This window comes from Marmota monax, unplaced genomic scaffold (genome assembly GCF_021218885.2).
Source record: "Marmota monax isolate L192 unplaced genomic scaffold, Marmota_monax_Labrador192_F-V1.1 WCK01_AAM20220418_F8-fsc00148, whole genome shotgun sequence".
Taxonomy (NCBI): domain Eukaryota; kingdom Metazoa; phylum Chordata; class Mammalia; order Rodentia; family Sciuridae; genus Marmota; species Marmota monax.
In genome coordinates this window covers 2,896,922-2,914,357 of record NW_026693034.1, presented here as the reverse complement: position 1 = coordinate 2,914,357, position 17,436 = coordinate 2,896,922, and the positions used below count along the sequence as shown (strand labels likewise).

The following is a 17,436-nucleotide window of genomic DNA, read 5'->3' as shown; positions in this document are numbered from 1 at the left end:
GTAGGCCCAAATCTGCATGTCAGATTAGGCCCCGGCTTCCTAAACAAGATTCCTAAAGTGCAAGAAATAAAATCAAGAATTAATAAATGGGATGGACTCAAACAAAAAAGCTTCTTCTCAGCAAAACAATCAATCAGGTGAAGAGAGAGTCTACATTTTGGGAGCAAATTTTTGCCACATGCACATCAAATAGAGCACTAATCTCCAGGATATTTAAAGAACTCAAAAAACTTAACACCAAAACAAACAACCCACTCAATAAATAGGCTAAAGGAGCTGAACAGAGAATTCTCAAAAAATGACATACATTCAATCAACAAATATGAAAAAATGTTCAACATCTCTAATAATTAGAGAAATGAAAATCAAAACTAAATTTCATCTCATGCCAATCAGAGTGGCAATTATCAAGAATATAAATAACAATAAGTGTTGGTGAGGATGTGAGGGAGAAGGCACACTCATACATTGCTGGTGGGACTGTAAACTGGTGCAACCAATCTGGAAAGCAACGTAGAGATTCCTTAGAAAACTTGGAATGGAACCGCCATTTGACCCAGCTATCCCACTCCTTGATCTATACCCAAAGGACTCAAAATCAGCATACTATAATAACACAGCCATCAATAATAACATCAATGTTTATATCAGCATGTTTCATAAAAGCTAAATTGTGGAAGCAACCTAGATGTGGTATATACACAATGGAATATTACTCAGCATTACAGCATTAAAAGAAAATAAAATCATGGCATTTGCAGGTAAATAGATGGAGTTGGAGAATATCATACTAAGCAATCCCCAAAAACCAAAGGCCAGATATTGTCTGTGATAAATAGATGCTGATCCATATTGGGGGGTAGGGGTGGAAAAACGGAAGAACTTTGATAGGGCAAAGGGGAGGGAGATGTGGGGAGGGGACATGGGGAAATAGGAGCAGGAAAGATAGTGGAATGAGATGGACATCATTACCCTAGATACATTTATGAATACACATACGGTGCGACTCTACTCTACTCTAGTCATGTACAACTAGAGAAATGAAACGCGCTGCAATTGTGTACAATGAATCAAAATTCATTCTGCTGTCATATATACCTAATTTGAATAAATAATAAAAAATAACCACAAGATTCAACTTGTAGGTGCCCCCAAACAACCAAAGATGTTCATATCAATAAAAACTAGTGACTGACACAAATTAAATACCACAAATATATGCAACTTCATAAGTCAATGATTCATTTTTTTTAGTTGTAGCTGGACATAATCTTTATTTATTTACTTTTATGTAGTGCTGAGGATTGAACCCAGGTCCTCGCACATGCTAGGCAAGCACTCTACCACTGACCAACAACCCCAGCCCCAATGATACATTTTTTTTTAATTATTGGTCAACAGTGGACTTGCTATAATATGATAAAGGTGGCTGTGAATCCTTTCCCACTCTCTACTTAAATCGAGGCTGACCTCATTTGGCAAAAACAACACAATAGAAGCGATATTCTGAGACTCCAAGGCTAGGACATAAGAAGCTTTGCAGCTTATACCTGGGGCTCATGGAATATTCTCTTGGGGAATTCTGAACTGCCACAGAAAAAATCCAACTACCTGGGACCACCATGCTGGACAGGGCATGTATAAGCTCTCTGATGGATGGTCCCAGCTAAATTCCCCTTCTAACCCATCCCACTAAGGGACCAAACATATGAATGAACTTGTCTCAGACCTTCCAGACCAGCCCATCAACTTGTTAAACCTTCTGCCACACAGAACAGAATTGTCCACTCAAGCCCTCCAAAATTCTTGACCTGTCAAGTCATGATGTATAATAAAAACCACTATTGTTCTGTGCCCTTTGAGTTTTGGGGTAATTTGTTATCCAGCTACAGATAACCAAGCACGCATCAGTTCATTACTCAGAAAACTGGTAAAGGAAAAAAAAAAAAAAAACCAGGAACCAAACATTTACCCTATCCATCTAATAGAAACTATTTCAGACTATTATGTAACTATTATATAACTTCATAGGGATAGGTCTATAAAGAATCATAGCTAATAAAAGCAGAAGGAATCATATAATAGAAATACACTGCTTTATAATCTCTGAAAGAATGATCAGTGAAGGCCAAAACTTCAGATAGAAGGTTTAGAGAGAAGGATCAGGCTCATACCACCTGAACACACACACAAACACAAATTCAACAAATCAACTGCATGAAGTAAAAAGAGGGGAGGCCAGCATACAATAAAACAAGCTTAAGAGGCAGAACAATCAAATACAATAAAATACAATGAGGGCAACTTGTTTACATCCTGATTCAAAGAAATTTAGTGTAAAAAGCTATCTTGAGAGTCAACTGGAGAAATCTGAACAATGGCTAGAAAACTAGATGACATTAAAGAATTCTTATAAATTCCTTTAAGCATTAAAATTGACTAGTAGTTGTTTAAAATGATTATTACTCAACAGAGATGCAAACTGAAGCAATTACAGTTTGCTTCATAGGGCATGAGGATCTCTGGTCCTGCTTTAAAATCCTCCAGGAAAACAAGAAAAAACAACCCCACTGAATCCTTGGAACTGTAACAAGATTGCCAAAATGTTAATTTTCAAAGCTGTATAATGAGTACCTAGGTTGCATTTTCTATTCTCTTTACTTTTGACAAGTTTGAAAATATCTGTGATGAAAAATATTTTAAGTGTTCAGTAATTTATTGGAAGTGAATTTGTGGATTAATGTGAGGACAATAGTCATCTTTAAAATACTGATACTTTCTAGCATGAATGTGGTATATGAACATATTTATCTGTCTCCTTATCTCAGTAAAGGCTTTGCATGTTTTTTGCTAAATTTAACCTTAAGTAGTATATAGATTTTGCTATCAGAATTATATGATTAACATACTTTTAAAATTATTTCAATTGTTCAAGTTACAGATATGTACTTTTAAATTGTCTTTTAACACATTTTGAGTACAACTATTTCTTTGTGAGAAAAAAATCTTTTCCAACAGTAGAAAAACAAAAAGGAAAACCATCATTTTACTTACGAATTTACTTTAATACAAAAATTCCAGGAATAACTCTACTCCACAAAATGAGGCACCCTTTTACTTTTAGCACTGCTAGGAGTTAACTGCTTACACTCAAGGTACACTCTTCAGTCCTGCACAACAAAACAAAAGTCATATGTGGCTGACAGGTCAGAGAAAAAGAATAATCCAAAATCTGTTTTTAAGAGCTGAGTTCTACAGTGTCTACCTACTATTTTCCTCATCAGCTCAGGACAAGTGTTATAGGTAAAGAAACAAACAGCAGATATGGCAACACTTATTTATACAACCGTCCTTCCAGCTCTTTCTTGTCCCTTCTTGGTTTGATATTATGTTTGACTCTGTGTCCAAGGTCTTTTAACTTCATTTTAAATCTGATCTGTATAAAGGGGGCAAAAGGTGACACTGCCTGTAATCCCAGAGGCTTGGGAGGCTGAGGCAGGAAGATAAGAGAGTTCAGAGACAGCCTCAACAATTTAGCAAGGCTCTAAGCAACTAAGCAAGACCCTGTCTCTAAATAAAATATAAAAAGGGCTGGGGATGTGGCTCAGTGATTAAGGATCCACTGGTTCAATATCCAGTACCCCACAACCACAACCACCACCACCACCACCACCACTCCCCCCAAAAAAAAAAGAATTAACCAAGGAGCTATGGTACCTATCTCAGCTCCTGAAACTCCAAATTTGGAAAACAGCCATAGCAGACATTGGCTGGGTGGAAAAGTAGCATTTTCTATTGCGCTTTTAAAAATTAATTTGTTACAATCATTACTTAACCCTTACTTATTAAGACGTGTTAGTTCCATGGGGCTGTGGTAACAAAATACCAAACTGGTATTTTAAAACAAGGTATTTATTCTCACAGCTCTGAAAGTCAGAAGACTTCAATCAAGGTGCCAGTTCCTTCTTGGGAGACTCAGGAGGAACTTTCCATGCCGGTCTCCTAGTTTCTAGCAGGTGCTGACAATCTTGCTTTTCATTGGCTTATGATCTATACTTCTATCTTCACATGGCCCTCACCCCACATGTCCCTGCATCCCAAATTCCCCTCATATAAGAAGACACCAGTCACTGGATTAGAGCCTATCCTAATCATGTATGAGTTCATTCTTAACTTGTTACATTTCCAAAGAACCCACTTCCAAATGAAGTCACAGTCACAGGTCTCAGGTAGATGTGAATTTTGAATAGACACTGTTCAATCCAGTACAGAAGAAAGGCTTATGAATAGTTTGTAAAATAATGAGTATACAGTCTCATATATCTGTATTTAGATCAATGAAGTCACTGCCAGTGGTAAACATTTAGAAGGCTGATAAGCAAATCTAAACTCTTGTGTGTAACATACTCTTGATACTCATCAATATACATCATACTCTACAAGCTTGCTACTCAAAGTGTGGTCCATAGGCACAGGCGGCCAGAAAGGGCAAAATAGGACTCTCAGAAGTGAGGCTGAAGCTGCAGTTCAGAGATGAAACTTCTCACTTTACCACAAGGGGCAAAAAGAATCCACCCAGTACCTTCAATACTTCACTTGGAAATATTCTCAGCTAAGAATCCAAGTTCATCACTTATAAGTGCTGATTTTATAAAACTTGTAGGAAACACAAGCCAGCTAAACTTTCTGCCACTTTATAATAAGGACACATTTTACCCCAGTTTCCAGTAACAAGTTCTTCTTCCTTTTGAGCACCCCAACAGAGTCTTTAACATCCAGTCTGTTCAAAGCATCCAAGGATTTTTCAGCCATGTCCCTCAAAAATTACTCATACCTCTACCTGTTTCCAAAGCAACTTACACATTTTTAGTTATATGTTATAGAAACACCAGACTTCCAGGCACCACATTTCCAGGTACCAAAATCCGTATTTGTTTTCTATTGCTGCTCTAACAAATGACCAGAAATTTATGCCATAAAATGACAGCCTTTGCGGGTGGGTGGTAGTATGTATTGAACCCAGAACTTCGCACAAGCTCCTCACCATCAAACTAAAAGTTTTAGTCAGCTTTTCTTCACTTCTGTGACTAAAAGACCTAATAGGAATAATTGTAGAGTAGGAAAGTTTCTTTGAGGGTTCATAGTTTCAGAAGTCTCAGTCGATAGACAGCAAGTTCTATTTCTCGGGATTGAACATCATGGCAAAGGAGTGTACCAGAGGGAAGCAGCTCACATGATGACCAGGAAGCAGAGAGATACTAGGCTCAGCTCACCAAATATATATCACAAAAGCATGCCACCAGTGACCTTCCTTTAGTCACACCCTTCCAACTTCAGTTACCACCTAGTTATCCTATCAAGGGATTAATTCACTAATTGGGTTAGGGCTCTCAAAAAACAATCATTTCTCTTCTAAACCTTCTTGAATTGTTTCTAACATGAGCTTTTGGGGGACATATTGCATCCAAACCATAACACTACACTCCCAGCCCTTTTCTATTTTTTTTGAATTGGAGTGTCACTAAATTGCTCAGGCTGACCTTGAACTTGGAATCCTCCTACATTAGCCTTCAATAGCTGTAATCACAGGCATGTGCCACTACAGCCAGAAAAACAACAGAAATGAATTCTCCTACAGTATTGGAGGCCAGGAGTCCAAGTATCAACCTAAAGGAGCTATAGTAAAGGTGTTAGCAGAACTGCACTCCCTACATTTCCTGGCTTGCGGCCGCTTCCTCCATCTTTAAAAGCAAGGGTATATATGCAGCATTTTCCCCAACTCTGTTTCTGCCACATGGTCACTTTCTCATCTGTACTCAAAGCCCCCTCTGGCCCCTTCTATAAAAACACTTGAGATTCCATTTGGGGTCCACCCAGATAATCAAGGATAATTTCCCCATCTCAAGATCCTTCACTGAGTCACATCTGTAGTCTCTTTTCCACTGACTGTCACAGGCACCAGTTCCAGGGATTAGGATGTGGACTTCACAGGGACCACAATTTGGCTTTCCATACTCACTGAGAATGCTACTATTCTCCCACCTTCACCTCTTCCCTATTCTTCTCAGCACTGGTTCCCTTCTTGTCCTTCTATCAGCTTTTACTTAAAATGTCACCTTCTCTGAGAGGCCTCCCCCAAGCTACCCTATCAAAAAGTTGACCCCATCAGAGATTCTCTAACACAGAATGCTACTCTGTCTTTCCCAGCAGATATCTCATTCTCTATTGATTTTATCTACTCAGTTGTTTAGCTGTTGACTGTCTGCTTTCCCACTGTAATGCAAAATCCATTTGGGCAGGTTACCTTCTCTACCACCTCTACACTCCAAAACATGATGACTTACACATAGGAAAAAAAATCCCTTAACATGAAAGATTATGTTAAACTACATTCTACATTATACCATATAAAACAATTTCTCTTTTCCTTTAAAAATTTCAAGGAACAATATTTACTATATTTATCTCCAATGAAGTCTAAAAACAGCTTATAAATTTCAAACTAGAAGTTTTATACACATTGTGACATTATAATACCACATTTAATATTTGGAAAACACCGGGAGGCTGAAGCAGGAGGACCACAAATTCAAAGCAGCCTCAGCAACTTAGCGAGGCCCTAAGGAACTCAGTGAGACCCTGTCTCAACAAAAAATATAAAAAGGGCTTGGAATGTGGCTCAGTGGTTTTAAGCTTCCCTGGGTTCAATCCTTGATACAAAAAACAAAAAACAAAACAACAAAAAAAAAAAACCTGGAAAACAACTTTTCTGAATGAAGTTTAAGAATATTCATCTATCCATCTTCAATCACATAGCATTTTAAGAATAAGACTATAGGTTATTTTAGACTACTAATTCTTATTCAACCTCAGAACATCCAGATCATTTATAATCAGAAGGGAATTTGGCAATAAGCTTTATACAATTTCCTTATTATTTTAGCTGAAATTATGAAGATCAGAGAAGTTACCCTGCTCACAATCACAATGTGGCATAGTCACAAAGCTGGAATTGAGAACTCTAGCCACCAGATTCCCAGAATAACTTCTATCTAAAGATTAAATATAGAATAAAATTAGGACAATGTATATTTATGTTACTCTATTGATTGATAGCATGAGCTCTGAAACTAAACAACTTGGGCTTGAATTCTGGTTTCCTACTTAACAGTAAGCCAATCCTGGGCAAATTATATAATAGACAGCACTGTTTTCTCATCTGTAAGATAAGGATTATTAGTTATTTAATAAGGTTGTTGAGAGGATTAAGTGAATTGAATTATAAGATGTAAAATGCTCAGAATGGTTCTGAAATGTAGTTAAAACTTCATGAACTTTATCAAATATAATTTTATTAAGTAGTACAATTTTCCAATTTTTATTATAATCAAACAAAATCACCAATTTAACCATTTTAAGTGCATAGTTTTCTGATATTAAGTGAATTTGTACTGTTGTATAACCATCACCATCACTCGTATCCAAACTCCTTTAAGCAGTGTTTTTTTTTTAATTTGTTCTTTAGCTCTACATGACAGTAGAGTGTATATTGAAAGTTATGTCCAATTTATTTTACTGTCTTTCCTATTCCCATCCCTCATCACTTCCCTTCATTCCCCTTTGTCTAATCCAATGAACTTCTATTCTTTTCTCCTCCCCTTATTGTGTGTTAGCACCCACATATCAGAGAGAACATTCAGCCTTTGGTTTGGGGGATTAGCTTATTTCACTTAGCATGTTAGTCTCCAGTTCCATCCATTTACCTGTAAATGCCATAATTTCATTCTTCTTTAAGTCTGAGTCATATTCTATTGAGTATTTTTATCACATTTTCTTTATCCATTCATCTACTCAGGGGCACCTGGGTTTGTTCTATAGCTTAGCTGTTGTGAATTGAGCTGCTATAAACATTGACTTAGCGGAGTCCCTGTAGTATGCTAATTTTAACTCCTTTGGATATATACTGATAGGATAACTGGGTCAAATAGTAGTTCCATTCCAAGTTTTCTGAGCAATCTCCATACTGCTTTCCAGAGTGGTTATACCAATTTGCAGTTAAGCAATATACTTTAACAAATACAAAGATGAAAGGGAAATGACATCTATCTTCAAAATATGGAGGCCTGGTATAGGATTTAAAACTCCACTGTGATTGGCATATGTTGGAGGTTGTTAGATTCTATTAAAACATAGCTAAGAAGCAGTCTTAGAAGAAGGATAAGAGTATTCCTGGTGCCAGTCACCAAAAAAGGAGATAGGACTTGAGTAATCAAACAGGTATCATAAGGGTGAACGCAGAAGAGGTGGAAAACAACAGTCACTGTCTCTCTGGCTACCTCTGGATTTTGAGGAGATGAAGCACCTCTAAGAGAAACCTGAGGGTGGGGTGGGAACTGTTAAAGGTGGGCTTCATGGGGGCCCATACTGGGACAGAGAGGGGATGAACTCGTGCCCTATTACCATGTACCCTGGCTTAGGATTTGTTCAACCTAAGAAAGTAGAAATCTGCCTAGAGGGGTCATCAACCTTGTGATCTGTCAGTCCAAAAGAAATACGTGCACAACCTCTGAAATGTAAAAAGGCATTTATGTAAAAGCAACAGTCCCAACTGCTGAAGATATGGATCCCTTAATCCTAGAATCAGAACGCTTAAATTCATGATTCACAGTACTCTCTGGGCTCTCCTCCCTTCACTACACTGTAGTATTCATTAAAGGTTTAAATGTGATAGCCTTGTTTCAGTTAAGACATTTTGTGTACTCTTGGACCAAGGCATTAATAAAGGATCAGTACCCATTCCCCTGAAAGATAACTGTATTTAGCAGAAAATACCCCAAGAAATTGAGTCTCTGGGATTGATTCTAAGCTGCCCAGTCCAGATGCACTCACTCCCAGTGCTTACAGAAACTGAACTAGAAGATCTGGGCTGGACTTTCATTAGGAAAGCAGCATTTTCTTGCAAATGGAAAACAGGTAGGTTGGGCATGGTACCAGAAGGGAAATGTTTATAGAAGCTCAGAGAGTCTACTTCAAGAGAAGAATAAGAAAATATCTCAGGAGAGGGCTGAGGATGTGGCTCAAGCGGTAGCGCGCTCGCCTGGCATGCGTGAAGCCTGGGTTCAATCCTCAGCACCACATACAAACAAAGATGTTGTGACTGCCGAAAACTAAAAAATAAATATTAAAAAATTCTCTTAAAAAAAAAAAAAGAAAGAAAGAAAGAAAATATCTCTCAGGGGAAAACATGGAACATAATGAATGACCTAAGAAAACAAACAGAAACTCCTAGATAGCTCTTTTAACTCTGAACGAAATGTTTTGAAATTATTACAAAAGTCTACAACACAAAGCTACATAAAGCTAAATCATGTTCTTATACTTAACTTTTCTAAAGGAGGAGTATTTATTTTACTTTAAATATTTGGATTCCTAATAGCCAAAGTTATAGTCTGTGTGGTATTAAAAGTATAACCAAAAAAAATTAAAAAGAAAAACATATTTCTACCAAAAATAATAAGCTATGGTTTGACTGTCCCCTCCATAATTTATGTCGAATTTTCATTAGCATTACAACAGGGTAAGAGGTGGGATCTCTGAGAGGTGATTAGGCCATGACTGCTCTGCCCTCAGTCATTGATTAATGCTGTTATCATGGTTGATTTGGCCATTTTCTCCATCTCCCATATTCTCACTTGCCCTTCTGCCACAATGATGCTATATAGAGGCCCTTGCCAGTCCCGCTCTTCCCAGCCTCCAGAACAATGACCCAAACAAATTATTATTTTTTTTAACAAATTATCCAGTCTGTGATGTTCTGCTACAGCAGCAAAAAACACACTAAGTGTAAAACTAAATCTTCCACATCTTCAAACATCATTAACCTTACATTATATAATCAGTTATAATTTGGCCGCATGCTAACACATAAAAAGTCGTATTTTTCTCAAATATTTTATAAAAATTATCAGTTTTAAAACCAGCAGTTCCACTATTTCCTATTGCCACCTACTAAATCTGTCAAGAAAAATATTTTCCCATTATTTAATTTTCTTACTATCAAAAAGTTAAAATATTTTCTAATTACAGCTTCCCTCATGTGGGAAAACAATTTCCATGCAGAAAGAGGGAAGAGCACAATATTTTTATAAAATTCTATTAGAGAATTCTACAAGTCTCACTACTAAGTAACCCGTAATATATGACAACTTCATCAGTTGTAAAATGCTGAAATAAGAGGTGTGGAAAAACTATACAAGCAAAACAAAAATTTGCTTCAAAGAAAATTTTAAATTCAGAATTAGAAAATGATGCAATACTTTACTCATCTCTATAGAATATGATCTTCACTTTACCTCACAAATGACATGTGCAAACATGCCTGAGGGCAAGATATGGGAGGCAAGCTCCAGCTATTACAGCAGTACATTACAAACAACTGCATAGAACACAAAGTCGCTCCAAGTACTTAGGATGCTCATGAACTTTGTGCAGAATGAGAGTAGAAGTCTGTCAGAATTATAAAGATAAAATCAGGAAGAATAAAGGGGACAGGGAGAGACATTCAGAAGCAGTTTTTAGGTGGTCACAAGGTGAAGGATTGAGTATGAGAGCTAAATTATGATAGAAAGGAACAAATTATTGTGTGTGGAAGAACATTCCAGGCAGAGGGAGTAGCTGATCAAAGGATCTGAGGCCAAACACAAAGACATTATTTTATTTTGGCTGAGGCAGGGCGTGGGGTGGAATATAAGGTGTTGATCCCTGGGGTGCTTAACTACTGAGCCACATCACCAGCCCTTTTTATTTTGAGACAAGTTCTCACTAAATTGCTTAGGGCCTCACTAAGTTGCTGAGGCTGGCTTTGAACTTGTGATTTCCTCCTGCCTCAGCCTCCAAGGTTGCTGTGGGATTACAGGTGTGTACCACTATGCCCAGCTAAGTTGTTTTTTTTTTTTTTTTTTTTTAATTAGGAAAAGGATAGAAATTTCTAAACAATAGGAAAAGCCAATTCACTATATAATAAATAAAACTATATTCATTTTTCTGTTCATTGTTTAATGATTGTCTTCATCAAAAATAAAATAGTAATTTTTTTCTCAAAACCATATATAGAATAGAAAGTTAATCACATTTGGTATGTTTTTTGCAAGTCCAGGAAAGATACATTTTTATTTTATAAAGAAAAAAGAGCCATGCAAATAAATGCACAGGAGCAAGCCTACAAGTGCAATATTTGTTTTTTAATAAAGCTTTATCCCATAAAGGGAAAGATACATTTGCGGCATTATATCAATTTAAGTAAAAATAAGTGCTAGATGCAGTCTGTATATTAATTATATTCCATCCACACTACACACTAAGAATTATCCTCAGTCATGAGAAAAACTGAGGTTCTAAGAAAATCCATAACTTGCCTAAGATGACATGAGTGGAAAATGGTAGAATCCATGCCTGAGTTTGGGTCTTAAGACCCAAAATCCAGGGTCTCTTTTTATCAACATACTTAATACTTAGTACTAAAAATAGTCTATCTTTGATGTTACAAGTGACCCAAGGAAGATTTTATCTGCATACATCACAATGTCATATTTTGTTGAGCCTAACGTTAAGGTTTTTCTGCATCTTAAAGACAGTAATTAAAATATCTCATAGCAATTAAAATATATCTCATAGAAAATGTCAAAGATTTTCTCACCCATTTATTCCACATTTTCTGATTATACTATCTGCTGCATACTGCAGGTATAGTAGTGAGTAAAACAAATATTAAGCACCAATGTATATATGTGTATGTGTGCTTATGATATGTACATTTATAGATGCAGGTGTTGATGCAGGAATATATGTAGCAGACACACACAGCTACAACATTTGAATGCTGGAGGGCAAGATATGGGAGGCGCTCCAGCTATTACAACAGTACATTACAAACAACTGCATAGAACACAAAGTCGCTCCAAGTACTTAGGATGCTCATGAACTTTGTGCAGAATGAGAGTATTCGTCTGTCATCTGATAAATTTTGGAAACTCCATATTAGAGGACATTAAATTCATTTAATTCTTTGCTGCAGTGTTTCTCAGATACTTCACTATGTTAATGGAAACTATGAGTCTTCTAGGAAGAAGAGATGTTAGGTAGTCTCAACCACATTTATTGAACCACAGAATTCTTTTAGGAAAACCTTCTTCAGAACATCCTTCAAGATATGCTGTTATTGAAAATAAAAATATATTCCAGTAAACTACTGTGGAAGCACTGTTGAAAAGCATTCATAAAAAGAAATATTAAAAATTTAAGAACTACATAACCAATAAGGCATGGCATTTCAAAAAATTTTAAAAGTTAATATTCAAGTTTTATTTTCTAAATAGCTAAAAAAGAAGTTTCATTTCATAAATCTACTGTAATAATTGCTCATTAATTCTACCCAATTTTTAAGGCCTAAGCTAAGTCTCTATAAAATAAAAAATTTAGGAGTTGGGGCTTTGGGCTCAGTGGTAGCACACTTGCCTAGCATGAGTTGAGGCACTCACTGGGTTTGATTCTCAGCACCACATACAAATAAATAAAATAAAGGTCCATCAACAACTGTTTTTTTTTTTTTTTTTTAAATATAAGGAGGCTGATTCATAGTAGGATAGGGAGAGGGAGCATGGGAGGAATAGACAAACTCTAGATAGGGTGGAGGGGTTGGAGGGGAAGGAGGAGGCATGGGGTAATTAAGATGGTGGAATGTGATGATCAAAGTACATGTATGAAGACAGAAATTTGTATGAATATACTATGCATACAACCAGAAATATGGAAAACTGTGCTCTATATATGTAACAAAAATTGTAATGCATTCTGCTGTCATATATAAATAAAAAATTTACATTTAAAAAGGGGCAAAAGAATTATATTATTATATTATATGCAGGTATAAATATGTAACAACAAATTCCATCACTATGTACAACTATAATGCACCAATAAAAATGTGGAAAAATGTAAAAAAAATTTTAAAAAACAATCTTTTAAAAAAATAAAAATTTATAAGCTTTAATAATGCTACAAAGTAAAGATAATAAATGACCTAAAAGTCACATTTTTAATCAATTTATTTTAATTAGGTATATATGACAGAATGCATTTTGACTCACTGAATACAACTACAGCACAACTTTTCATTTCTCTGGTTGTACATGATGTAACATTGCACCATATGTGCAGTCATACATGTACCTAAGGTAATTATGTCCATCTCATTCCACCACTTTTCCTGTCCCAATCCCTCTTTTTTTTTTTTTTTAAGTATTAGTTGTGAATCGACCTTTCGTTCTTTTTTACTCATTTAGTTATGCATGGTGCTGAGAATTGAACCCAGTGCCTCACACATGCTAGGAAAGTGCTCTACCACTGAGCCACAACCCCAGACCTAATATCTTATATTTTAAAATATAACAATCATCCATAAGATTGACTTATTTCAGTTCTCCAGGTGAAAAGTCTAAAAATGTTTCCCTAAAAAACAAAACAAAAACACTATTTGCTGTGATCCTTTCAATGAGACCCATTTGTCCAAGAAGAACTTGTCTAGTTATTTAAATTATTCAAATGATACTGGAATTTAATAGGCTCTATGTATCAAAGATGTTTGACAATCATTAACCTCTTAGGGCTACAGTAATTTGTGCAATTAACTTAGGGGAAATTATTTTTCTCGGTCACGTAATTAATTGTCCATGCCTTTTAAAAGAATTCTTGTACCTGAACTAAAAATTACATGAAAATATCAAGACCATACAGTTTAAGATCAGATCCTCAATACAGACAGTGCAATTAGCCAGAAATTTTTTTAAGCCAGACAATTTTTAAGTGTCTCAAATTTGCATGCAATCCAACTGATAACTAACAACACAGAAGCCCACTCCCAAAAAAAGGCCAAAGTCCCTCCACAAGCTTTGTAAGTAACCAAACACTGAAATACGGCATTTTAAAAAATCTTTTTGAAGATTTTTGAATTGTTTAAAAAAAAATCACCCATTTCTAAGTTCATAATTTTAATGAGATTTTTAACTGAAATATAAGAATTTTTGAAAAGACTATTTCACTAGTAAAGTTAAAGTGAGTACACTGGCTATTATCTGTTGTTACTCACGATTTGAGGATGAAGTGAGGAGATAAGAGGGCATTCTTTCTGATCACCAAAATAAGCTGCAAAATGAAAGCATCAGACTGATCATGAGACAACATAATAAAACAGAAAGCCAGCCTGGAGTTGTGGCTCAGTTTTAGAGCATTTGCCTCACATGTGTGAGGCACTGTGTTTGATTCTCAGCACCACATATAAATAAAATAAAGGTCTATCAACAACTTAAAAAAAAAAAGATGTTTTAAACAAAAAACAAAAAATGACAGAAACCTACTGAGTTAAAAAAACAACCCACAGCAATCCCTTGAGAGACTAACACTCAATGATCAGATGTTATAGGGAATTTAAAAAAAAAAATCACATAAAAAACTACACTCCATGTCCTATGGAAATTCTGTATCTATTGACAATATTTCCCTTCCCCTTCCAACCAGAGGCGGGCTATCTTTGCTTAACACAGCAGACAGGTTTTTTCTCATCTGTCTCCTAAAGACAAAGCCCTCCGGTTATTTCTCCTATGGCTGCCACCAATTACAGAAGTCCCTTGTGTCCACACACCTGCCCTCCTCTCAGGGAAGCAGAGATGCTTGTCTTTCCTTCTAAGCTCATCCCTGGATCTTGACTCCCTCCACTTCCCTAGGGACTACAACCCTTCTATGATCTCCTTTCCCAACCATCTTCAAGGGCCCCCACCCTCCTCAAAATTAAGCTTTGTCTAGTATCACCTGCCTTTAAAAAAAAAAGATAAGAAAGTCTTTTCTTGACCCCAGTTCACCTTTCTTCCTCACCACTCCATTGTGCTTGGCCTTGGTTAGGCTTTGAGGGTCAGGTGTGTCCACTTTCACAACTTTAGATCTCTTTCACTCTGTAGCTAGGGCCACCACTGAAAATGCTTTCTCCAAAGTCACCAAGGGCTTCCTCTACTAAAACTCAAGTTCATACCTCAGTTCCCAAAGGAACACATTTACCAGCATATAAGAAATATAAACTTTGCCTTCCTCTACCCAACTTATGTACACCACACCACTCTCCCAGTGCTGACACTGATCCCTCAATGTCATTCTTTCCTGGCACCCGTAAGAACACATATTCCTTTGCCTGTCCCTTCAAGCCAAAAGTTCCTGAGGGTTCCTTCACAGATTCCCGTACTTTGTAAATATCTTTCGAGTAATCTTAACCATGCTCTGGCTTCAATCACCTTCTATAAACCAGTAACTCCAGAGTTCTCAGAGTAAGTTGCCTAATCATACTCATTCCTTTATTAAAAGAACCCTAATTTTGTTTTGAACAGCACTGTGCTCTAGTTTAAAAACAGAAACATAAAAGCTTGATTTCTCTTATTTCCTTGCAACTAAAGATGGCTCTGTGACACATTTCTGGCCATTGCAATGTCAATGGAAGTTTAATGGATGAAATTTCTGTGAAAGCTGTTTTCATTCATTATTTTCTTTGTTTTGTTTTGTTTACACAAAAAGGTACAAATCCTACTAGCACCCCTTTGCCTAGGTGGTCCACAGGTATAATTTCTAGAAGAACAGCAGCCACTTTGTTATTTGAAGCCAAAGCCACACTATAAGAATGATAAGTCAACTGGTTCCTGATGATCTAACTACCATATATGAGCTGAACCTGAAAAAACTGAATGTAACATTTGCCTTAAGTTACTTAAGTTTAAGAAACATGAGACTAGCAAGAATTCTTGAGGATAAAGTAATTTTCTTCTATTGCACAGGCTTGGTTTTGCTACCAATCATATGCCATTCCAAGTACATAATATCTTTATAATACTGAAGTTGATATATCTAACAAGCTCTACATTTTTATATACTGTAAGCCAAGCCATAAAATAACACCACTTTAAAAACTTTCCAATTGTAATAATAATCCACCCTCATAGAAAAGCTTAAATTCAAATTAAAAGTTTAAAAGAATAAAAATTACTTTTTACCCCATCTTCCAAAAATATTTTTAGTACTGATATATCACTGCTTTACAGTATTTAATACATACATTGCATAATATGTAAATTGTAATGCTTTTCACATATTGTTGTTATAGAGCTTAATTAATTATTCTTTGAAGTGTCCCAGTTCAGGATGGCTCATCTAACTTTTTATCCTACTCAGATCACATGAAACAGGAAAAATCCATAACAATACTAAATATCTATCAGGAGTGATACTAGCAGGCAGGACTTTTCATCATAAGATTTTATCATACCTTGTTCCCTCTGTTTGGAACACTCTTCTTATCCCTGTTCACCATCACCTGGCCATTCTTTCACTTCCTTTATATCCGAGTCAACTGTCACTTGCCCAGGTAGACTTTCACGACAATCTCAGGTTTGCCTTTCATATGCCCCCACAGTGCAATGGCCATGCTTTGCATGTGTAAATGAAATTTTAATGCTTGTCTCCAGCACAAGATCATACATGATCCACTTTATGACAGGCTATTTCTCTTCCTAACTCCCAGCACATCATCCTCCACCATCAAGTTACAGAACAGATATTATGAAATTCTGGTAAACTTTAAAATTCACAGGAACAATGTTGGCGACTCTAAATTAGTACAAGGACACCAGGAACTTGTATCAGCTGAAAAGCCCCCCAGCAACAACTAAGAACAATATCATTATCAGTACAGCACAGGCTATGAGGAGTTAGCATGAGGCCTTGCCAAATAAAACTAAAGGCTACAAGACCAGGTTCCCCAGGAGTCCCTGCTTTCAGTTGACTCAGTCACTGCTCCAGCTAAGAGGTGGGAGGTCAGGGCAAGTGTGCAGCTTTCTGACAGAGGCATCCTAACATAGAAGACAACAGAGTCTCTTGCACAATGGAATAGCTAAATCAAGACCCTTCTCTACAGCCTGCTCCCCTTCTTCTCCCCTATAAAGTCATCTGAGGCTCATGGCCTGACTCGGAACCTGCATTAGCTACCAGTGACAAGGAATTCTCATTGGAGCAGAGCAAATATACTTGGTGGTCGATTCTTACCTATGAATGGGGAAAGAAATACAAGAAACAGCAAATATTTGAGGTAGACAAACAGAATGTAAGAGGTACCAAACTGAACAACCAGAAGATACATCAGAAGTTGGGATTTGGAGTAAAGATCCTGGATCTGAACCCAACCCTAACTTTAGCATTTTCCCCTGCACATGTACACTCTCCTAAACCTGAGGAGACAGGGAATACAGTGAGAAAGAAACTCTAAGATGAATAAACTCAAGGAGATAACACAGCTGTGGCAAGAAGAACAGGTCAGTAAAACGTAGGTATCTATTTCCCCTCCCACTC

The 17,436-nt window shown here is 36.6% G+C and overlaps 1 protein-coding gene across 1 annotated transcript in view; it reads right to left on the bottom strand.

The window, feature by feature from the left end:
• Sdk1 (sidekick cell adhesion molecule 1) overlaps positions 1 to 17,436 on the bottom strand; it is an 893,409-nt gene that overhangs the window by 798,939 nt on the left and 77,034 nt on the right. The window lies entirely within an intron of this gene.